This window comes from Perognathus longimembris, chromosome 7, assembly GCF_023159225.1.
Source record: "Perognathus longimembris pacificus isolate PPM17 chromosome 7, ASM2315922v1, whole genome shotgun sequence".
NCBI lineage: Eukaryota > Metazoa > Chordata > Mammalia > Rodentia > Heteromyidae > Perognathus > Perognathus longimembris.
In genome coordinates this window covers 16085286-16110451 of record NC_063167.1, presented here as the reverse complement: position 1 = coordinate 16110451, position 25166 = coordinate 16085286, and positions in this window count along the sequence as shown.

The window sequence follows — 25166 nt, the reverse complement described above, 5'->3', positions numbered from 1 at the left end:
TATGGCTCTGCGTGAGGCGAGATCTCAAGCGCAGGGAATGGGAGAGAGGGTTTGGAGGGGGGTGGGGGGGATAGAAAGGGCTAGGATGGCGCTCTTGCCACTCGTCCTAAACGATACCCATCATTAACAAGGATCCTCAGCAGCGGCCTGCTCTCCACTGGGGACCGTAATTTAGATGTTCCTGGAGTTCTCCAAGTCGATCCGCCAAAGGCTTTTGCTTGACATAATCCTCCCCTGTTAAAACCTATTTGCTCCTTTCTTGTGACTGCCTTCCTAAGATTCCGGAGCAGGTGGTTCAGGTTGGGGTGCAGGGAAGGAGGGAGAAGGAGCTGTGGAGCGCCCGGGCTCCCCGCGGTCAGCCCTCCTCCCGCGCGGCTGGGTCTTCCCAGCCGGCACAAGGCGCTGCCCCTGTCCATGGTGCTGAGCACGCCCGGGGCTCTGTCCTTGGTGCTGAACAAAGCCGCTCTCGCCTGCTTCCCAGCCTCACGCCGGGAGAATGCCTGCTTGCCTGGGGCTGGGAATACGGCCTAGTGAGAAGGTGCTGGACTCCTCAGCACCACATATACAGAAAAAAGTGGCAAGTGCAAGTGGCGCTGTGGCTCAAGTGGTAGAGTGCTAGCCTTGAGCAATAAAGAAGCCAGGGACAGTGCTCAGGCCCTGAGTCCAAGCCCCAGGACTGGGGGAAAAAAAGTAAGAAAGAAAAAGAGAATGCCTGCCTTCCTGAGTCTCTTCAACATCCCCAGCAGGGGCTGGGGATATGGCCTAGTGGCAAGAGCGCTTGCCTCGTATACTTGAAGCCCTGGGTTCGATTCCCCAGCACCACATATACAGAAAATGGCCAGAAGTGGGTCTGTGACTCAAGTGGCAGAGTGTTAGCCTTGAGCAAAAAGAAGCCAGGGACAGTGCTCAGGACCTGAGTACAAGGCCCAAGACTGGCAAAAAAAAAAAAAAAAAAAAAAAAAAAAAACACATTCCCCAGCAATGCTGACCCAGTAAGATGAAAAGAGACTTGGTGATTCTGTGAGCTCCACTCCTGGATTCATGCTACCATAAAGGAAGGGTAAGGGAAACCAGAGAGATTCTTTGAGTCAAAGATGACCACAGCAGACGAGAAAATAATCTCTCTACTAGTAGTTTTCAAAATTATTTCCTTACTCATTAGTACTTTTCACAGATGTGCAAATGCTGTAGCCGGGGAAGTTTCTTCAAGCCTCAGTTTCCTCCTCTAGAGATATTGTGAAGATGAAGTTAGAAATCATAGAGATATCTTTCAAAACAGCGTCTGAATTATGTACTGATCATGTGAAATCACGAGGCAAAATAAATCCGTCCTTGATGGATGCCGGTGGCTCCCATCTACAATAATAACTACTCAGGAGGCTGAGATCGGAGGATTGCCATCCAAAGCCAGCCCAGGTAGAAAAGTCCATAAGACTCTTCAGTTATCCAGCAAAAACCTGGAAGTGGAGGGATGGCTCAAATGATAGAGTGCTAGCCTTGAGCAAGAAGACTCAGGGGCAGTGCCCAGGATGAAATTCAAAGCCTAGGACTGATGTGCGCGCACGCGCGCACACACACACACACACACACAACAGAGAGAGAAAGAGTAAAATAAAATAGGAAATAAGTAGACTTTGCCTTCCAAGAAGTTATGTACTACTTAGAGACTAGGGTCTATTTAGAGAGAGAGAACAACCTAATATACCAGCTGGGTGCTAATGGGACTAGCTACTCACAAAGCTAAGATCTGAGGATTGTAGTTTAAAGCCAACCCAGGGGCTGGGACTATGACTTAGTGGCAAGAGTGCTTGCCTCATATACATGAAGCCCTGGGTTCAATTCTCCAGCACCACATATATAGAAAACAGCCAGAAGTGGTGCTGTGGCTCAAGTGGCAGGGTGCTAGCCTTGAGCAAAGAGAAGCCAGGGACAGTACTCAGGCCCTGAGTCCAAGCCCAGGACTGGCAATAAATAAATAAATAAAGAAAGAAAGAAAGAAAGAAAGAAAGAAAGAAAGAAAGAAAGAAAGAAAGAAAGAAAGCCAACCCAGGCAAAAAAGTCTGTGAGACGCTCATCTCCAATTAACCACCAAAAAGCTAGAAGTGAAGCTATAGTTCATGTGGCAGAGTGCTAGCCTTGATCAGGAAAAGACTAACCAAGGTGAAACATGGATGATTGAGGTTTAAAGACTACCCCTGAAGAAAAGTCTGAGAGATTCCATCTCCAATTAATCAAGAAAATGCTGGAGTGGAGGCATAGCTCAAGTGGTAGAACACCAGCTGTAAGCTAGCAAACCAAATAAGAGCACACGGCCCTGAACTCAAGCCTTAGTATTTGAGTATCTGCACAAGAAAAAAAAGCAGTAACTTTATATTAATCAATTAATATATCTGGTGTAAGGTTGTTTGGCTAATACATGCAGAGGCAGATTTGAACCCATATCTCTTTGATTCCATATTAATATTCTTTTTTCATGCTGCTGGTCCTAAAGCTTGAACTCAGTGCCTACGCTAGCGCTCTACTACTGAAATGAGTCAAGGGATTGACTAGGCTGAAAGAAAAGAGGGGATGTTGTAGGGTGTATAGCTGACTCCATCTTGACTAGGGAAGCATGGTAGGAAATGTTGGGGAGAGTAGATTAGGTCAACCTGACCCCAAAATTCTGCTCCTGTAATTGGCTTTCTTAACTTGTTTGTTGCTTGTTCTACCCCCTGTGTCAACCTCCTACATCTGTGCCATGCTTTTACCTTTGTAAACCCCAATTTGAGGACTGCTTGGGGTCACAGTGTCAGAGCCCGAGTCTGCACCATGTCCCTGGTGGTCAGCTTGCTTTTCACTGCCGCAGTTTCAGCTCCCGAGTCTGTGCTGCATCCCTGACTGGTCAGTTTGCTTTGTGCTTCCCCAATAAACCTATCTTTTTGCTTAAGACTGTCTCTGAGTGGTGGACTCTTGGAGGGAGGGGGAACCCCCTCCCTCAAACCCCATAACACTACTTGAGCCACAGCTCTACTTTCAGCTTTTTTGGTAGTTTAGTGGTGATTAAAAGTCTCACAAACTTTCTTGCCTGGGCTGCCTTCAAACTGTGATCCCCAGATCTCAGCTTCCTGAGTAGCTAGGATTACAGATGTGAGAGACCAACACCGGGCTTTCATATTACTTTTTCTTTTCCTGGCCATGGAGCTTGAATTCAGGGCCTGGGCACTGTCCCTAAGCTTTTCTCACTCAAGGCTAGTGCTCTATCACTTCTGAGCCACAGCACCAATTCTGATTTTCTGGTGGTTAATTGTAGATAAGCATCTCATGGACCTTCCTGCCCAGGCTGGCTTTGAACTGCAATCCTCAGATCTCAGTCTCCTGAGGAGTTGGGATTACAGATATGTGCCACCAGTGTCAGACCCATATTACTTTTTTAGGGTGTTATTATAATGACTGATGGTGCCTTTTTATCAATGAGAAAAACATCTGTGCACAAAAGATGGTAATTATCAAATATAGGACACAAAGTTGTGATGGTTCTGATAGCCATGATTGTAGTCATTGCTTGCCCTCCCTGTAACTCTTGGCTTTATAGATTGCAGAGCTGATCAAAACCAGAGCAGGTCCTCTTCGGATCAAGTGCCCACATCCCTCTCTAATTCACAGGGATTTTAAGAACTGTGGTAGAGTCCAGGGGGCTGCTCTGAGTATCAACCTCTGCCCATCTGCTAACAGGAGTGATGGTGTACATTGGAGAAAACATTGCCATGGGTGTTCCTCAAGACATCATTTCCATGGAGTGAGGAATACAGTGTACCGCTGGAAAAAATTCTGCAGTGAAATGATTTGGGAAATTTCCAGGCACTGGTGGCTCACGCCTATAATCCTAGGTACTCAAGAGGCTGAGATCTCAGGATTGCAGTTCAAAGCCAACCCAGGCAGAAGAGTCAATGAGACTTTCATCTCTTATTAACTAGCATAAAGCCAGCAGTTGAGCTGTAACTCAAGGGAGTAGAGGACTATCCTTAAGTGAAAAAGTTAAAGGACAGCTGGGCACTGGTGGCTCACACCTGTAATCCTAGCTACTCAGGAGGCTAAGATCCGAGGAGCAAGGTTTGAAACCAGCCTACGCAGGAAATCATAAGAGATTTATCTCCAACTAATCAACAAAAACCTAGAGCTGTGGCTCAGGTGGTAGAGCATTAGCTTTAAACCAAAAAGCTCAGGGATAATACCCCGAATGTGTTCAAGCCCCAGGACCAGCACTAAAAAAAAAAAAAAAAAAATCTAGGAAATGGTATGTTAACTATGTTTGCTATGCAATGTAATAATATGTTCTGGGATTCATCAGGAAGGAAAAGTGCAAAGTGTTTGTATTCATCTGTTCACTCATCCAGCAAATATTTACTGAACATTTATTACACTATACATTAGGTGGCACTGTGCAAAGGACATCAGGAAAGAACAAAGCAACAAAACAGATAAAGTTGCTGCTCTCTTAAAGCTTACATTCTAGAGGTGAAAGAGAGATAATAAACAGGCAACTAAGTCAATGTATAACAGACGTGCTTCAGGCCTGTGTATTTGCTCTATGGTCTCAGGAAAGGTACTCAATTTTACCCTGTAAGGGTTTTACCCTGTAAAGGTTTCTTCCCACTCTGACATTCATTCTTAAGTGGTTGTGTGTGTGTGTGAGAGAGAGAGAGAGAGACAGACAGACAGACAGACAGACAGGCAGGCAGGCAGGCAGGCAGGCAGAGAAACCTTCTTAACGACCCAGAGAAGCAATCTGGCTTTGCCCCGTGCTGTCTGTCATCCTCAGTCCCTCCAAGGACGAGTGCACCTCTCACCTCTCAGGCCTGTTGGATTGGCAGAAGGACATGCCAAGGAAGCCCCCTTTCCTTCTCTCCTCCCTTCTCCCCGCCTGCCCTGCTTCACAGAGCAAGACGCCAGGCACTTGCTTTCACCAATAATGGCTTCATTAGATTGAAAGGAGACAAGAGTGACCTCAATGAAATAGACTTCCTGACCCCAGTTGACCTTTGGCCCTCACCCTGACAGCCTCTAAATCTTTTCCTTCTGACACATCCCCCACAAGGTATGGGAAGGAAAAGAAAATGATAAGCATGTGGGTAGCTCACTGTCCAGTGATGTATGTCTCCAGGTGTCCTCTACCGAGACCTCCTGATACTTGCTGTAAGTCCCCCCTCGGGGCTGCTGATCCCTCCAGTGATCTGCTCCACGACTTTTGTGTGGACTGTGGCTCACAACCCATCCAGCTGTCAGTCACCTGGTGCCCATTTGTTCGTAGCCAATGATTGTCACGTTCCATGGAGGCAGGAGGCAGAGCATCTAATCAAATGGCTGTCATTTCCTAAATGCTACTTCAACCTGGACTCTGTGTGTGTGTATGCGTGTGTGTGTGTGTGTGTGTGTGTATGCACGCGTACATGCACACATGTGCGTGGACCAGTCCTGGGGCTTGAACTCAGGGCCTGAGCTTTTTTGCTCAAGGCCAGCACTCTATCACTTGAACCACAACTCCACTTCTAGCTTTTTGGTGGTTCATTGGAGATAAGAGTCTCATGGGCTTTCCTGAACTGGCTGGCTTCGAACTGTGATCCTCAGATCTCAGCCTCTTGAGTAGATAGGATTATAGGAGGTGTGAGCCCCTGGGACCAGACTTCAACCTGATCTTTGACCTACTCTCCAAAATCTGCAGTTACTGTTTATTGCTTGTGTATTGTACTCCAAGTGTGTGCTAAGTGCACTGTGTGTATTATCTTGGTCCTCAGCCATCCCAATATGTCTTTATTTTAATGGAGAAGAAATGAAGACTTATTGGAGTTATACAACTTACCTCAGCTTGCAGATCACAGTGAATCCCAGGTCCAGCTCATCCAATATTCTTCTTCTTTACTTAAAAAGAAAACAAAGTAATTAATGCATAGGGCAGGGAAAAATCAATTAGTATTGAAATAATTATAATGAAAAACAATCGTCTTACCACTGTCAACCCCTTCACTCCCTTGAGGCAGTCTGTCTGAGCCAGTTCATCTCTAAGATATTTTTATATCTCTAGTTACATGTCAGTGGCTCATTCTTATAATTCCTACTACTTAGGAAGCTGAGATCTGGAGGATCTAGATTCAAGACCAGCCCAGGCAGAAAAGTTTGCTAGAATCCATCTAAAAAATAACCAACAAGAAGCAGGGTTACAGCCAGATGCTAGAGGCTCATGCCTGTAATCTTAGCTACTACTCAGAAGGCTGAGATCTGAGAAGTCAGTTTTGAAGCCAGCCCTGGCAGACAAACTTATGAGATTCTTACATCTAATTAGCCAGTAAAAAAAAGCTAGAAATAGAAGTGTGGCTCAATACTACAGTGCCAACCTTGAGCACAATGAAAGTCAAGACTAGTCCTTGAGTTCAAACCCCCAGACTGGCACACAAAATAAGAAGCAGGAGGGGAGAGGCGGGGGGAGGGGGGAATGAGGGAGGAGGTAACAAGTTGAACAATAAATGTACTCCCTACCTTACAAATGAAACTGCAACCCCTCTGTTCTTCACTTTGACAATAAGGGGGGGGGGGGAAGAAGCGGGAATAGAAGTTTGGCTTAATTGGTAGAGCCCCAGTCTTGCAAGTGTAAGACCCTGAGTTCAAAACTAATACCACAAAAAAAAAAATCTCTAAATAAGATGTGTGCATGTTTATTCTTGACTTACTGATTTAGAGAATATCTGTTCCTGTTATTTGCCCTCAGGAGAAGATAGAGTGGGACAGTTTCATGCTTCTTTCAGTGATAAGAAGAGGAAAGGACATTTCTGGTTCTGAGATTCTGAGCCAGAAGGAGCCTTGCAGATCAGCAGAGTCTAGCTCTTAGTCCAGTTTGACTTGAATTTTTCTAGATCAGTTTGCAGACATGTAGCAAGAGAGAGCTAGCTTACTTCCTCTGGATGCCTTGCCCACTTAGTGACAGTGAGGATTGTGTAGTTTCCTTCTTTCCTTCCTCCCTCTCTTCTTCCTTCCCTTCCTCCTTCTTTCTGTTTGTCTTTTGTTTTTTTGGTACTGGGGATTGAACCCAGGACATTGCACTTGCTAGGCAAGCGCTTTGCCACTGAGCTACATCCCAGCCCTCCTCTTTCTTTCTTTCTTCCTTCCTTCCTTCCTTTCTCTCTCTCTCTTCTCTCTCTCTCTCTCTCTCTCTCTCTCTCTCTCTCTCTCTCTCTCTCTCTCTCTCTCTCTCTCTTTCTGCTATTTTGCTCAAGGCTTCACTTCCAGTCTTTTACTGGTCAATTGGAGATAAGAGTCTCATGGACTTTTCTGCCTTGGCTGGCTTTGAACTGTGATCCTCAGGTCTCAGTTTCCTGAATAGCTAGGATTACATGCCTGAGTCATTGGCACCCAATTCCCTTTTACTTTTTCTTTTACTTTTTTGGCACCAGAACTACAGCTTAAACTCATAGGCTTGAGCTTTTACTTGGCCTTTTCACTAATGGCAGAAGCTCTTCCATTTGAGTGACACACACACACCCCATCTAACACTATTTATTTATTTATTTGCTGGTTAATTAGAGATAAGAGTCTCTCTGACTTTCCTGCACAGGCTGGCTTTAAGTCTGAATCCTCAGATCTCAGCCTCCTCAGTAGCAAGGATTACAGGTGTACGCCTCTGCTACCTGGCATAACTTTGGTTTTTATGTTTTGTCCTTCACTTCACATACTAAAAGTGACATCATGCTAGTATGAATGCTTTCTTGCCAGACCACAAAGACCAAATCTTTGTCAAATAAGACATAATAAATGGCATAATAAACCTGTCCAAAAACCAAAAACTTTTTTTAAAGTTTTCTTTGGCTGAATTACAACTGATCTCTGCAGACCCCTCCTTAGTGGAGTCTTCAGGACATGGCCTCTTCCTCTTCTACCAACACCTTGGGGTCAGACTTTGTAGTCAAACTCCAGTCCCACCTTTCCTCAGGTGGGTGACTTCAGAAAAGTTTTTTCAGAGACTCAAGGCCTCAGTGATAATTTCCCACTGTTTTGCTGGAATTAGCCCAAAGCCAGGTTGATGAAACTCCTTCCTCAGAGATACACATCTCTCTTTCCATAGATGGCCTTGTAGATTGCTTTTCCAGTCACAAAGCATCTTCCCACGCATTATCTATTTTTCCCAAGGCCACACTAGACCCTAGAAAACAAGGCTACAGGGGTTTGAGGGAGCCAAGCAAGGTGGACTTACGTTTATCTCAGTTTTGCAGATAGGAGTCTCTTCCCCCAACTTCAACCTTACACCTCATACTCCTAGATATTTCTTCTCAGCTCTTCCTTTTTTAAATTTTATTTTATTTTTGTGGCACCAGTACTGGGGCTTGAACTCAGGCTCTGAGCTCTCTCTGTTCCTTAGTGTTTTTGTTCTAGGTTGACACTCTACCACTTGAGCCACAGCTCTACTTCTGGCTTTGTTGGTGGTTAATCGAAGATGAATCTCACAGACTTTCCTGCCTAGACTGGCTTCGAACTCAAATCCTCAGATTTCAGCCTCCTGAATAGCTCAGATTACAGGCAGGGGCCAACAACCCTGACTTCCTGCCTAGTTCTTCCTGAGCCTCAAACACTTGGTTCTATCATTCTTCCTGTCCTCCCCCTCCCCAATTGTCCCTCTGCCTGAAGTACCATTTCTCACACTTTAATTTTGCTGATTGTTCTTTATTCTTTAGGCTCCAGTACAGATGTCACTTGGTATAATCGGGGATTTCTTGGTCCCCATACATACTCACCTACCCATTGTCATCGTCGCTTTCTGGTGTTCTGGTCCCCTGCACTCCAGTAACAGAACACTTTTCCGCTCTATTGTATTTGTCTGTTTTTTTCTTACATTGCCTACTAGAATGTAAAATCAAGCTCCCTAACTACATTGTTCAGTATCTGTCCAGCAGACCACACAAAGCTTGGCAGAGCATAATTTCTTATTTGGTTTTTTTTTTTTTTTTTTGGCCAGTCCTGGGGCTTGGACTCAGGGTCTGAGCACTGTCCCTGGCTTCTTTTTGCTCAAGGCTAGCACTCTGCCACTTGAGCCACAGCGCCGCTTCTGGCCATTTTCTGTATATGTGGTGCTGGGGAATCGAACCCAGGGCTTCATGTATAGGAGGCAAGCACTCTAGCCACTAGGCCATATCCCCAGCCCATAATTTCTTATTTGTTGAATGCATTAAAATGCATGACTGTGTGAGGTCCATACCCCGGAGGGCTCCATGCAGATGCCCCTGTGCCCTGTGCCTGTGTTACCTAGGTAACTGGCACACCTGGAGGCAGTTACCTCCCTCTTCTCTGAAGTCACATCCCAATCCACCTGGCCATACCTCCCTTTCCCTATATAATCCGTCTCAACAGGAATCCTCTCTCTCTTTTCTTGTCTCTCCTACTCTCTCTTGCTCTTTCCTTTTCTCTCTTACTCTCTTTCTCGCCTTTCCCTCATTTTCTCTTCTTCCTTCCCCTCTGTCTCCTCACGCTTCCATCTCATGCTGGCTGGCAGTTTGCTTTCCCCCCAGTAAACGCTTCTCTGCCCAAACCATGTGGCAGGTTTCCTGTCCGGTGACCTTACAACTTGTTTATGTTTCCACAGTTAATAATGAAAACTTAGAATCTAGGTTTTTGTTTCCAAGTCTAGGGATTCTTCTTAGCATCTCCTGAACCTAAGTCCTAAGTGAAACTCTACTGTCAGCCTATTCCTACTTACTTCCTTAGAAATCTTAGGTTGCTCATCTGGAAAGGATCCTAGAAGCTTAAGGGATGAAACAGTAAGAAAAATACAATCCAAAGAGGTTAAGTGGTTTGCCCAAGGCTACACACAAATTATGTCACCTTTCCTGGATTCCCAGAGCTTAGTCTAAGAGATAGGAGGTTGCACTGAAAAATTCCACCTAAGTTCCTGCTCTCAGTGTGTGGGTGAGTGTGTATGTGTGTGTGCTCCTAGGTCTTGGAGATAAGAATCCCTTGAAAGGCTGGGCACTGGTGGCTCCTGCCTGTAATCCTATCTACTCTGAAGGCTGAGACATGAGAATCTTGGTTTGAAGCCTGCCTAGTCAGAAAAGTTGTGGGAGACTCTTATCTCCAACTAACCATTCAAAAAACCACAAGTGGTGCTGTGGCTCAAGTGCTAGAGCACTAGCCTTGATCACAGAGACTCAGGGACAGAACCCAAGCCCTGAGTTCAAGCCCAACAACTGACAAAAAAAGAGAGTTTCATACTTATTTCCTACCTAAGCTGCCAAGCTAAGCTGGCTTCAAAGGGTGATCTTCAGGCTGGGAATGTGCCTTAGTAGTAGGGTGCTTGCCTAGCATGCATGAAGCCCTGGGTTTGATTCCTCAGCACCACATAAACAGAAAAAGGGAGTGGCACTGTGGCTCAAGAGGCAGAGTGCTAGCCTTGAGCAAAAAAGAAGCCAGGGACAGTCCTCAGGCCCTGAGTTCAAGCTCTAAGACCAGCAAAACAACAATAAACTGTGATCTTCAGATCTCAGCCTTCTTGGTAGCTAGGATTAGAGGAGTCAGCCACTGGTGGCCCCTGGCTAGTCCCTGCTCCTCATTGCTCCCTGATCACTGAGAAGTCCAGACCCCCACATCTATTCTGAGACATCTCATCAGGCTAGGATGGAAGAGGATGTGTGTTAGTGCGTGTATGGCTGCATGTGTGTACATGTACGTGTCGGACCACTGGGTACCAAGGACCTGGACATGAAAAACTGTGCCTGGGGCACATCTCCACAGTTGTGGGGTCCCTCAAGGCTTCCACAGTGGCAACACCACTCTTTTGGTCCCTGAAGCTGACCTTTGGGGCCAGAGATCAATAACCTGGGCTTCAGCTTCGATTCCTGTTGGTCCCCCCCAGTGGCCACAGGCAGCTCAGAGGACCCAGCCCGACTCAGGGTCATTAAGGAACTGTCACTCTTCCCGAGCTCCACTTGGGGGAAAGGCTGGGGGGAGGGGCCAGGATGGGAACCATATGGAGAGACACAGTGTGCTAGGTCTCCAGTCCGCACAGCAGGGGAAGCGACCTCCATCTCCCCTTGACCCCGCCCCTTCCCCCTTTCATTCAAGCCTAGCTTTCCTCCTGCCTTCTAAACCACACTGAGTCTCTGAACTCGCTACATTAGCCTCAACCCAGACTTCCCTTATGAAACCCTCCCCTCTTCTTGAGCTCACAGGATATAAACTGGGTTTAAAAAAAAAATAAATCGACTAAACAGAAAAAGCCGGAAGTGTGACTGGGAACATGGCCTAGTGGCAAGAGTGCTTGACTTCCTCGTATACATGAAGCTCTGGGGGGCAGTGGTAAAGTGCTCGCCTCGAATACATGAAGCCCTGGGTTTGATTCCTCAGCACCACATATATAGATAAAAGCCTGTGGCTCAAGTGGCAGAGTGCTAGCCTTGAGCAAAAAGAAGCCAGGGACAGTGCTCAGGCCCTGAGTCCAAGCCCTAAGACTGACAACAAAAACAAAACAAATAAACATGAAGCTCTGGGTTCGATTCCCCAGCACCACATATATAGAAAACGGCCAGAAGTGGCACTGTGGCTCAAGTGGCAGAGTGCTAGCCTTGAGCAAAAAGAAGCCAGGGACAGTGCTCAGGCCCTGAGTTCAAGCTCCAGGACTAGCAAAAACAAAAACAAAACAAAACAATAACAGCAAAATAAATAAATCAACTACATTTCTGTCAAGGCAGTGATTGGGAATTCCGCATTCAGCTTTTCCTAAACAGCTCAGGCATATTCTTACCAATTATTTCCTCTGGACACCAATCTACCAAATCCTATCCTTCAGGACTTTTTAGCAGGACTTTATTCCAGAAACACATTCCCATTCCCCTCACCCCAACACACTTCCTACGCTTTTCTCATCTTCCTTCTCCATAGCCACCCCAATGCCCCAGCCAATCACTTCTGACTGATTGATTGATTGATTAGGGAGGGAGGTGGGGGAGAGGATCGATGGAGGAATTGGGTCCTATTCTTATTCACAGCTAAAGGTCCTGGAGGGAGGGATATTAATTGTAGAAGAGGGTGGGAATAATTGTGGTCTCTATGGAGCTTGGGCCCACCTGGTCTGCAGTGTGTGGAGGGTGCAGATAAAAATCAGACTAGGGGGGAGGGGTGGGCACTCAGTCAGAGGGAGTGTGGGGGTGAAGTTGCTGGAGCAGGAAGACAATATCACTATGTAACTTGAGGATTGGGGTGGAAGGGGAAAAGTGGGCGGGAAGGAAGGGGTGACATTGATCAAGAAGCATGGTATTCATAACCTGGCTTGTGGAGTTGTAGCCCCTTTGTACAGCGACATCATCATCATCATCACAAGGACAACAATAATAAAAAGATGCCATAAATCTGGGCATGACATGGGGATTTACCAAGATTTACCACAGGGTAGAATTTTTACTCTTCCCCCATCAATCTTCCCAGTTTAAAGAGGTGCTGGGACCCTGGAACTCTGTGTCCAGCAGGCGGCGCTCCTTCCCCATATGACCCTTTCTTTTACACCACCCCCCTGGCCCCGGTTCTTTTGTTCATTCATTGGAAAATATTATTTGGGTGCCACTGTGTGCCAGGCAGTGTGCACCAGGTCCTGCCCTACAGACTAGGAAAACACCAGTATAGAAAGGATGGACATCTCTGCACTTGCTGGGTAGGGGCACCCCAGAAGAACGGTTACAGTGCTTGAGGCCAGGCAAAGCCTTCCTGAGAAACTGACTTTTAAACTGAGAATTACCAGATGCCTAAGTCTTGACTAGGTGAAAACGTGGAAAGAAATGGGCTGTGTATGTTGAGGGAATCTGTCTGAAGGGGAGGCAGCCAAAGAGAGTCAGGCAGGGGGAACAATTTGCAAAGACCCTGGGGCAGGAAAGATCAGGGCCTCTTTCCAGGGAGGAAAAGAAGCCTGGGAGGGCTGGATTCAGCTTTGATCAGATGTTTAACCCTTTCTATTTCAGTATCTTCTCACACACATGGCTGGGGCGCAATTTTCTTGGCAATTACTTCCTTCCCTTCTGTCTTGTCTCCCTTTTTTTCCTTCCTTCCTTCTTTATTTCCTTCCTTCCTTCCTTCCCTTCCTCTCTCTCTCAATCTCTCTGTATCTCTGTCTCTCTCTGTCTGTGTCTGTGTCTGTGTCTGTGTCTGTGTCTCTCTCTCTCTCTCTCTCTCTCCTTTAGCAAAAGTGTCAGCAGAGGGCTGGGAATATGGCCTAGTGGCAAGAGTGCTTGTCTCGTATACATGAAGCCCTGGGTTCAATTCCCCAGCACCACATATACAGAAAAAGGCCAGAAGTGGCGCTGTGGCCCAAGTGGCAGTGCTAACCTTGAGCAAAAAGAAGCCAGGGACAGTGCTCAGGCCCTGAGTCCAAGGCCCAGGACTGGCCAAAAAAAAAAGTGTCAGCAGATATCTGGAGCCTTTCTGAAACTTGTTTTCCAGAAGTGAGTGGACTAGATGTAGATTTGGTTTTTGTTTTGTGCTGGTACTGGGGCTTGAACTCGGGGCCTGGGCACTGTCTCTGAGCCTTTGTGCACAAAGCTAGCACTCTACCACTTGAGCTACACCTCCACTTCCAGCTTTTTTTGTGTTTAGTTGGAGATAAAAGTCTCAAGGACTTTTCTGCCCAGGCTGGCTTCAAACCAAAGTCCTCAGGCCTTAGCTTCCTAAGTAGCTGGTATTATAGGTGTGAGCTACTGACACCCAGCAATTAAAGGTAGATTTAGCTTAAGCTTCAATTCTCCTTCCTGGGAGGGAATGGAGTAATGTGCACACTTAAGAGAGTTTAATGGCAGCTGGAAATCTGAAATACATCAGCTAATCTGTTTAAAAGTAGTTAACAGACAATACTAATATGACATAGTATTTGTGGTACAGTATTTTTCAGATTTTAATATTTGTAATTTCTCTTAAAGATTCACTTGGGACACTCTTCCTTCCCTCCCCTCCCTCCTTCCCTCCCTCCCTTCCTTCCTTCCTTCCTTCCTTCCTTCCTTCCTTCCTTCCTTCCTTCCTTCCTTCCTTCCTTCCTTCCTTCCTTCCTTCCTTTCTTCCTTTCTTTCTACCAGTCCTAGGGCTTGAACTCTGGCCTGAGCACTGTCCCTGGCTTCCTTTTGCTCAAGGCTAGCACTCTACCACTTGAGCCACAGCACCATTTCTGGCTTTTTCTGTGATTCATTGGAGATAAGAGTCTCATAGACTTTCCTACCTGGGCTGGCTTTGAACCACAAACTTCAGATTGTTTCCTGAGTAGCTAGGATTACAGGTGTAAGCCACTGTTGCCCGGCTTTTCTTTTCTTTCTAGGGACCTACAAATTAAGGCAGCTCCAGGCCCAGTACGACCTGGAGGTGCCCGAATGGATCTCCAGAGCCCTGTGTATCCCCTCCAGACCTCACCACACTCTCCCTCTCCCGCTTGCCCATTTCTTCTTCTCCTGTGGTCCCTGTCCATGGGTAATGGGGATGCTGGAAAGATAGAGAGGCCTTTTTGTTTTCCTAGAGAAGCATGTCAGGGTTACAGAGAATTATAGTTCACATCCCCGCATCCCCCCAAGTATTGAACTCAGGGTCTTGCTAGGTAGGCACTCTACTTACTTAATAACTATTAGTTAACTGCAAGTGATGGGGAAATGCAAAGGCAACCTAAAATATAACTAAACTTCCCAACTCACAGGTAATAGCCGTGCTGGAGACTGGACCTAGAGATAGGAATTTCTCAGAGGCAATCTCAGTAAGTGATCAAAAGCCAGAGGCTAGGGCTGGGGATATGGCCTAGTGGCAAGAGAGCTTGCCTGGTATACATGAGGCCCTGGGTTCGATTCCCCAGCACCACATATACAGAAAACGGCCAGAAGTGGCGCTGTGGCTCAAGTGGCAGAGTGCTAGCCTTGAGCAAAAAAAGAAGCCAGGGACAGTGCTCAGGCCCTGAGTCCAAGGACCAGGACTGGCAAAAAAAAAAAAAAAAAAAAAAAATCCAAAGGCTAAATGCTGTGTGGTTCTCACCATAGAGAAACCCAATTTGAGTCCATCTTGGGCACTGTCCCTGAGCTTTTTTGTTCAAGGCTAGCACACTACCACTTAAGCCACAGCTCAGGCTGGGAATATGGCCTAGTGGCAAGAGTGCTTGCCTCGTATACATGAAGCCCTGGGTTCGATTCCCCAGCATCACATATATAGAAAAGGCTAGAAGTGGCATTGTGGCTCAAGTGCTAGCCTTGAGCAAAAAGAAGCCAGGGACAGCGCTCAGGCCCTGAGTCCAAGGCCCAGGACTGGCCAAAAATAAAAAAATAAATAAAAATTAAGCTACAGCTCTACTCCCAGGTTTTTTTGCTAATTAATTGGAAATAAGAGTCTCATGGACTTTACAGCCTGAGCTGGCTTTTTTTTTTTTTTTTTTAAATATTTCTTTCTTTTTTGGCCAGTCCTGGGGCTTGGACTCAGGGCCTGAATACTGTCCCTGGCTTCTTTTTGCTCAAGGCTAGCACTCTGCCACTTGAGCCGCGCGCCACTTCTGGCCATTTTCTGTATATGTGGTGCTGGGGAATCGATCCCAGGGCCTCATGTATACGAGGCAGGCACTCTTGCCACTAGGCCCATATTCCCAGCCCCCTGAGCTGGCTTTGAACTGTGATCTTAAGATCTCAGCCTCCTGAATAGCTAGAATCACAGGTGTGAGCCACCAGCACCCAGCAAAAAAGTGTTTTTGTAACAGGTACTTGAAACTATTTTTGCTGCCACGAATGAATTAAAAGTAAGAGGAAAGCCTCACATCTCGGCCTCCAATTTTGTTTGTAATTATTCTGAACAATTCTCTCCACAGTCATTTTGCAATCTTCTTGGGTTCTAAGAAAGATAGGAGTAATCATGAACTTCCTCATGCCAAGGAGGAGAACACCCTAAAGGAGCAGCAGGGCTCTGCAGCACAGATCACCCCCAGATGAGGACAGTTACCTCAAATGATCCAGTTGCACCCTGGAGCAGGAGCAATCATCTAGGAAAACCACATTGCTTCTGTCCAGTGATGACAGGTAGATGCGGCCCAGGACCCGGGGCTGAGATAATGCACGCTTGTACCTGTAACCTGGAAACTAGGTAGACCTTTGTCTCGCAACATGATTCTTCCTCTATTTAAACTGAAGGTTCAGATCAGCACCCTGAAGATGTCTAGAGGTAAACTAAGGTGTCATCTTTCAGTGGCATCATGCCAAGCAATCCCTTTCTCTGCCTTATTTCTTTCCAGATAAACTTCCCAATTGGTTTCAGGGTGATCAAATCTTCTCTGAATTCTTCTCATGCTGGATGCGAGAATCAAGGCTGGTCAGGAGCTGATGGTTCATGATTGTAATCCTAGCTACTCAGGAGGCTGAGAGCTTAGGTTTGTGGTTCAAAGTCAGACCAAGCAGGAAAGTCCTTGAGACTTATCTCCAATTAGCCACTAGAAAACTGAAAGTGGAATTATGGCTCAAACTGGTAGAGCACTAGCCTTGAGCAAAAAAAGGTCAGGGTTAGTAACATCCATGTCTTGAGTTCAAGCCTCAGTACTGACATGCATGTACACACTCACGCACACGCGCACACATACACACACATACACACAAGGCTAAGGAACTGGCTCACATGACATCTGGCATGTACAAGGTGCTGGATTCAATCCTTAGCACCACAAACCAAACACAAGAACATTTTCAAACATAATCATAATACAATAATAGTCAACATCAGAATAACAATACAATTCACAGGCCTTACTCAAAATGTTCCTGTTGTCCTAACAAGGATGGAATAATACCCTTTATTGTGCAGAATGAACCTTGGATCAGCCATACCACTACAATTTCACAGTTCTGTCTTGACTCTGGAACAGTGCCTTGTGTTTTGTCACTCCTGACCTTAACATTGTTTAAAATAAAAGGCCAGTTCCATTGCACATGTCCTTCCATTTGGATCTGGCTGATGTTTCTTTATAATTAGATTCAAATTCTGCATTTTTGGCAAGAATATTGAGGAATGATGTATCTTTCTTTGCACATCCTATCAGGAGATACACAATGTCAATTTGTCCCCTTATGGATGAACTTGAAGGCACCTGAGGTGGTGTCTTGCCATCTTGTTCCACTACAATGTTACTAGTTTTCCCTTTGTAATTAATTATTTATAGGTACATTCATTGAGATGATCTAAATCCTTCCCTCCTTTCTTTTTCTAAAATATAATTTTATTGTTACTATTAAGGTGTCATACAGAAAGAAGGTTACCATTTCACAATTAAGGTAATTTTGTACATTCTCTTTTGAATAATATGAGTGCATGTGTTCAGCCTAAGGTAATTAAAGTCACACAATAAATATTCTGATAAAATACATATTTTAAACAATTTTTACAAATATTACTAAGAAAAGAAGAATATAGTAAGACAGTAGTATGATTATACACATAATTACTTTTTTTTTTTTTCCAGTCATGGGGCTTGAACGTAGGCTCTGGGTACTGTGCCTGAGCTCTTTTGCTCAAAGCTAGTGCTACCTTTTTGAGCCACAGTGCCACTTCTGGTTTTTTTTGATGGTTAATTGGAGATGAGAGTCTCACCAGGACTTTTTTCAGCTCTGATTGGCTTCAAACTGTGATCCTCATATTTCAGTCTTCTGAGTACTTAGGATTACAGACATAAGCCACTGATGCCCAGCCCATAATTAGTTTTTGTTTTGCACTAATATATTAAATTTTGACCTTACAAACTTAAGTATATAACTTTTTTGTTGTTGTTGATTGTGGGGCTTGAACTCACCACCTGGACACTGTCCCTGAGCTCTTTTTCTCAAGGCTAGTGCTCTATTACTTGAGCCACAGTTCCACCTCTGGTTTTCTGGTGGTTAACTGGAGATAAGAGTCTCATGTCTTTTCTACCTGAGTTGGCTTTGAACTGTGACCCTCAGATCTTAGCCTCCTGAGTAGCTAGGATTTATAAGCATGAGCCACTAGTGCCTGGCTTTCCTCCCTCCCTCCCTCCCTCCCTCCCTCCCCTCCCTCCCTCCCTCCCTCCCTCCCTCCCTCCCTTGCTCCCTCCCTCCCTTCCCTTCCTTCCTTCCTTCCTTCCTTCCTTCCTTCCTTCCTTCCTTCCTTCCTTCCTTCCTTCCTTCCTTCCTTCCTTCCTTTCTTCCTGTCTCTCTATGTTGCCCATACTGGCCTCAAACTCATGGACTCAAATGATCCTCTTGTCTCAGCCTCCTAAGTAGCTGGGACTACATGTATGCACCACCACACCCAGCTTGGTGGAGGCAGGCTTCATGTAGATTCAGAGAAATAGTGGCGATGGTTGTATTTGGGGGAGGGTTGTTGTTGTTTTGTTTTCTTTTGGTATTTTGGTGTTGTTGTTGTGTGTATGTGTATATCCCTGTACTGGGGCTTAAACTCAGGGTCTGAGCCCTGTCCTAGAGCTTTTTTGCTCAAGGCTCTACCACTTGAGTCCCAGCTCTACTTTTTTTTTTTTTTTTTTGAGGGGGTTGGTTATTTGGAGTTAAGAGCCTCAGGGACTTTCCTGCCTTGGCTGGCTTTGAACTGAGATCCTCAGATCTCAGCTTCCTGAGTAGCTAGGATTACAGGCAGGAGCCAATTGGCACCTAGTTTCGTGCACCCTTTGGACCAGGGACTATTCCCCCGCTCTGTTCAGAGGGCCTTGTAAACTTGGATCAGGCTGTTTCTTTGGAACCTCTGGAGGGTTTCCTGGGAAGCGGGGGGGGGGGGGGGGGCGGGGGGGGGCGGGGGAGGGAGGGAGGGGGGGTGGTGGTGAGTCTGCTTCAAAGTGACCTGTGCCTGCCCCTCAGAGGTTAATTTGGAAAGTGACACCTTCCCCTGGCTTGCCGCAGCCCTCTCAAAGCCTCCCCACCTCGCTAGCGCCCACAGCTGCTCCCAAAGCTAAGAGGGAAACCACAGACCGGAAGCTGAGCAGATCTGCTCAGGAGATGCCAGTGGTGGAAACGAGTGGGGAGCAAGGTGCTCGCTTGGCAAGCTCAAGTGGCTCAGGGGAGGGTGGAAGGTCCAGAGGCTTTGGGGGTCCAAACCAACCGCATTATCCCAGCATCTTCTGTCCCCAGTCTGTCCTTAAGGGGATGCTCAGTAGCAGATGGTCTTTCTTGTGCACCCATTGTGCGTGTGTGTGTGTGTGTGTGCACGTGTGCCAGTCCCGAAGCCTGAACTCAAGACCTGGGAGCTGTCCCTGAGCTTTTTTGCTGGAGAATAGAGCTCTGCCATTTGAGCTGCAGCTCCACTTCCATTTTTTTTCCCATGGTCTTCATGGGACATAGAATCTTTCCTGTTTGGGGGCTGGGAATATGGCCTAGTGGCAAGAGTGCTTGCCTCTTATACATGAAGCCCTGGGTTCGATTACCCAGAACCACATATACAGAAAAGGGCCAGAAGTGGTGCTGTGGCTCAAGTGGCAGAGTGCTAGCCTTGAGCAAAAGGAAGCCAGGGACAGTGCTCAGGCCCTGAGGCAAGCTCCAGGGATGGCAAAAAAAAAAAAAGAAGAAGAAGAATCTTTCCTGTTCTGGCTGGCTTCAAACCCTGATCCTCAGATCTCAGCCTCCTGCGTAGTTAGGACTACAGGCCTGAGCTAAGGAAGCCCAGCCTCTCTTGTGCCTAACCATTTTAAGATGTGGAAACTAAGCAAGCAACTTAGTGGCCCTGCTAGAGTCCGTTAGCTCTTTGACAAAGCCGGAACCAAGAGTTGTCTGCATTCCACGGCCCCCACTCACCCTTGGCCAAGAATCTATGCAATCCAGAACTTCCGGGAACTTTTCTGGAGATTTCCTGAAAGTGTCCTGAAAACACAATCAAGGCTAGTGACACATACCTTTCTATTTTTGTGCCAATACTGGGGGCTTAAACTCAGGGGCTAGGTGCTTTAACTTTTCACTTGAGGTTGGTGCTTTGCCACTTGAGCCACAGCTTCATTTCTGGCTTTTTGCTAATTGGAGATAAGTATCTCAAGGACTTTGCTGCCTGGGCTGGATTTGAACTGTGATCTTCAGATCTCTGCCTCCTGAATAGTTAGGATTCCAGGCATAAGCCACTAGCACCTGACCATAGTAACTTTCTTTCTTTCTTTTTTTTTGGGGGGGGGGGCCAATCCTGGGGCTTGGACTCAGGGCCTGAGCACTGTCCCTGGCTTCTTTTTGCTCAAGGCTAGCACTCTGCCACTTGAGCCACAGCACCACTTCTGGCCATTTTCTGTATATGTGGTGCTGGGGAATCGAACCCAGGGCCTCATGCATATGAGGCAGGCAGGCACTCTTGCCACTAGGCCATATCCCCAGCCCCACTTTCTTTCTTTCTCTTTTTCTTTCTTTCCTTCCTTCCCCCCCCTCTTTCTTTCTTTTTCTTTCTTTCTTTCTCCAGTTGTGGGGCTTGAACTCAGGGCCTAGGCAGTCTCCCTGAGCCTTCAGCGACAGCATCACGTCTGGCTTTTTTTTTTTTTTGGCCAGTCCTGGGGCTTGGACTCTGGGCCTGAGCACTGTACCCTGGCTTCTTTTTTGCTCAAGGCTAGCACTCTGCCACTTGAGCCACAGCGCCACTTCTGGCCATTTTCTGTATATGTGGTGCTGGGGAATCGAACCCAGGGCCTCATGTATATGAGGCAGGCACTCTTGCTACTAGGCCATATCCCCAGCCCCTCACGTCTGGTTTTTGAGTGGTTTATTGAAGATAAGAGCCTCACCTGGAGCTTTCTGTCCAGTCTTGCTTCAAACCATGATCGTCAGATCTTAGCTTCCTGAGTAGCTAAAATTACAGGTGTGAGCCACCAGCGCCAGTCCCCCATCCCTCCCCCCTTCCATCCTGGGGCTGGCTTAAATTTGGGGCTTGGGCACTGTTCCTAAGTTCTTTTTCCTCAAGGCTAGAGCTCTACCACATTGAGCCACAGAACCACTTTAGGTTTTCTGGTAGATAATTGGAGAGAAAAATATCACAGATTTTTTTCCTGCCTGGGTTGGCTTTGAACCGTGATCCTCGGACCTCAGCCTCCTGAGTAGCTGGGGTTGCAGGTGTGAGCCACCAGTGCCTGGCACATAGTAATTCTCTTGCTCCCGTTTTAGAAGTGGGATGAGCGGTGATGCATCAGAGCAGGCCTCTTAGGGGAAGCCAGAGGATCTGGGAGCCACGGAAGCCTTTGGAACACTGAGTGTGGTGGTTTCTCTGCCACAGTCCAGGTGAGGTGACCCACACTGTATCAGTCTCTTTTTTGTCAGTCCTGGGGCTTGAACTCAGGGCCTGGGCTTTGTCCCTGAGCCTCTCTGTGCTCAAGGTTAGCACTCTAGTACTTGAGCCACAGCATCACTTCCGGCCTTTTCTGTGTATGTGGTGCTGAGGAATCAAACCCAGGGCTTCATGCATGCTAGGCAAGCACTCTACCACTAAGCCACATTCCCAGCCCCCTGTCTCAGTTTGGCCAGTCCTGGGCCTTGGACTCAGGGTCTGAGCACTGTCCCTGGCTTCCTTTTGCTCAAGGCTAGCGCTCTGCCACTTGAGCCACAGCGCCACTTCTGGCTGGGGAATTGAACCCAGGGCTACATGTATACGAGGCAAGCGCTCTTGCCACTAGGCCATATCCCCAGCCCCCCTTCTTACACTTCTTGATCCTTAGGCCCTAATGGAGTTTTGGGGTGTGTGTGTGTGTGTGTGTGTGTGTGTGTGTGTGTGTGTGTGTGTGTGTGATTTTGTTTTGCTTATGTTTTGTTTTGCTTGAACTCAGGGCTAGAAACCAAATAGCATATCTGGTACTTGGCTAGTGCTCTACCACCTGAGCCACACTTTCAGCCTGGTTCGGCTGGTTGTTTTGGAGACACAATCACGTGTTTGTTTATTTTGTGGGGTTTTTTTTTTTTTCAATCCTCAGCATTCCATCCTCCTGAGTAGTTTAGGATTATAGGCATGAGTCACCAGAGCCTGGCTGGGAGACTTGGGGTAGCTAAAAGGAGACTGAGTCTAATGAGCTTCAGATACTAGGGGCTGGCTTGGTTCCCCAAACCCCTGCATGTGAGTATACATAGTGTGTGTGTGTGTGTGTGTGTGTGTGTGTGTGTGTGTGTGTGTGTGTTTAGAGCAGTGCCAGGGAGGATGGCAACTGTACTGAGCAAAAGCCTGGAGTGTGGTTGATCAGAAATTGGCTGAAGTTCCTGCTTTAGACTGGGACCTCACTCCTGGAGAGCAAGTGACACTATTTCCACCTCTGTCACCTGTGCTGACAAAGCAGGCCACGCTGGGGTCCCAGTGGGCCCCTCTGCGCACCACTGAGAAAGCATGGCTTGGCTGTGGCTGGCAGGTCCTGCTGCTTGGCTTTCCCCCGGGGGCAGCGGTTGGCATCCCTCAGGAGGCAGGTTTGGAGCCGCAAGGCCATCCCCGAAACTCCCAGGAAGGAACCCCAACAGGATGCATCTGGTCCTCATCTTCCCAGCCTGTGACAGCCTCTAGGACCCCTCCCTTCCACTCCCAGATGCTATACGCTTTGCCTTCCTATCCTGTAGACATGGAAACGGAAGCCAGGGCGGGTCTCTAGTTGACAGATAGTCAAACCCAGTGTGGATGACCTTGGGGCCTTTCGCTATCACCGGAAATACCCGAGTGCCACAGGAAGAATAACAAAGAGGGCTTACAGGGGCTTCTAGTACAACTGGCATCATTTCTATTAACCTGTCCCTGGTTAGTCTCTTGCCTGGGGAAGCCTGTGGTCAAAGTGTTCAGGTTCCTTTTGCCTCCTCCCTGTGATGGACACCTGCCAGGCCTAGAAATGTGTGTCCTGTGACAGAGCCATGGCAGAGGGAAGAGCTACCCTTGGCCTTCTCAGCACTCAGAATCCTTGACTCTGGAGCAGGTGGGTCAGGTCCCCCATCCTCAGCACAAACACAGCCCTTCATGCCTCACACCTGTGATCTCTGGCCTTTTTTTTTTTTTCTTTTTGCCTGTCCTGGGTCTTCAACTCAGGGCCTGAGCACTGTCCCTGGCTTCTTTTTGCTCAAGGCTAGCACTCTGCCTCTTGAGCCACAGCGCCACTTCTGGCCTTTTCTATATATGTGGTGCTGAGGAATGGAACCCTGGGCTTCATGTCTATAAGGCAGGCACTCTTGCCACTAGGCCATATTCCCAGCCCCTTTAAAAATTTTTAAATATATTTTTTAATGTACTGATCCTGGGGCTTGAACCTGGGTCCCTGGGTACTGTCCCTGTGCTTTTTTGCTCAAGACTAGCACTGTATTACTTGAGCCACAGCTCCACTTCTGGCTTGTTGGTGGCTTGTGGCTCATTGGAGATAAGAATCTCATGGAACTTCCTGCCAGGCTGGACTGAGGTCCTCATATGTCTGTGGAGCTAGGATTACAGGCATGAGCCATTGGCACCCTGCTTGTCACTGGAAGACTTAGCTGAACTTTTGCCTACAGAAGGACTGCAAGGCCACAGTGGGTGTGGAGGAAGACCAGAGAGTCTTCAGGTCCTTGTGCAAATGTGACAGCAGGATAGCCATATCGCCAGATCTCTTCACCACCCTGGGGTGTGAAGGCTGAGGTCCACCCGGGCGCAGCTGACAGACTGACAGCTGGGCTGCTGAGGAGATAAGCAAGAGGGTGTCAGGCAAGGGGAGGGAGGTGTCAACCGCAGGGCAGAGCAATGGGGAGCACCCCCAACCTCAGCCTCCCCCCTGTATCCCACATGGCTCTTCCCTCAGAGCAAGCCAAGGCCCCCTCACCCCCATCCAACCTGGTGCCTTTCAAAAGGGCAGTAGGAGCTGGGCACTGATGGCTCACACCTGTAATCCTAGTTACGCAGGAGGCTGAGATCTGAGGATCATGGTTTAAAGCCAGTCTGGGCAGGAAAGTCCTGAGACTCTTATCTCCAATTAACCACCAGAAAACTGAAAGTGGAGTTGTGGCTCAAACTGGTACAGCACTACTAGCCTTGAGCAAAAGAGGTCAGATACAGTGCCTAGGCCCTAGTTCATGCCCTTTGACCCCCCCCCCCCCACAAAAAAGGTCAGTAGAACCCCATGTGCTCAGCCTGCTGGAGTTCGGCTGGCCTCCAGGTTGGAAGAGGATTTGAGGCTCACAGGGAGGAAGTGGGGCTTCGGCTGTTGTTTCATTACCTCTATTACTTTCAGCCCAAGCCAAACTAACCCCCCTAGCTCTGCTTTGACCCCCCAAACACCTAACCTACTAGCTACAAGCCCTGATGTTTGTAAATTTTTCTTTTCTTTCCAACTTTCCAACTTTCTGCACCCTTCAGCAAATTTTCCCATAGCTTCACTGCAAGTGCTAAGGTTTGGTCAAATTCCTTTGAGCAAGGTTCCTAGAAATGAGTTTACTGCCTGATATACAGCTGGCAATCAATACGGCAGGCCCTGCAACGGAACACCAAATAGTAAGGAAAAAGCAGGGGGCAGATGTAGCTGTACATGGAGTGAAATAATTGCCACAGTAGGCTGAAGGCTAAGAAAAAGCAGCAGATGGAAGCCGACCTGTGGCTCACATGGTAGAATGCTAGCCTTGAGCTGAAGAGCTCAGGGACAGCGCCCAGGCCCAGAGTTCAAGATTGCTCATGATTGACAATAAAATAAGATAAATAAATAGAAAAAGCAGCAGAACAATGTATTATTGTATAATTCTATGTTTGCATAAAAACAGCACTTTAGTCAAGTGCCCATGGCTCACGCTTATAACCCTAGCTACTCAGGAGCCTGAGATCTGAGCATCACAGTTCACAGCCAGCCCTGGCAGGAAAGCCCACAAGAGTCTTATCTTCAAAAAAGCGCGCGCACACACACACACACACACACACACACACACACACACGGTGGAAGTGGAGCTGTGGCTCTCTCATGGTAGAGCACTAGCCTTGAGCCAAAGGAATTTCAGGGATGGAACCTGGGCCCTGAGTTCAAGCCTCAAAGCTACTAAAGAACTTAAGGACAAAAGGAATTTAGAAGGGATGAGAAGGCTAGAGAGCCAGGCTTGGATCACAGGCAGGATCTAGAGGCTGGGACCGGGTATGGTGGCTCACATCTGGAATCCTAGCTACTCAGGAGGCTGAGATCTGAGGATTGTGAAGCCAGCCTGGGACAGGAAAGTCTGTGAGACCCTTATTACCACTAAACTACTCAAAAGCTAGAAGTGGAGCTGTGGCTCAAC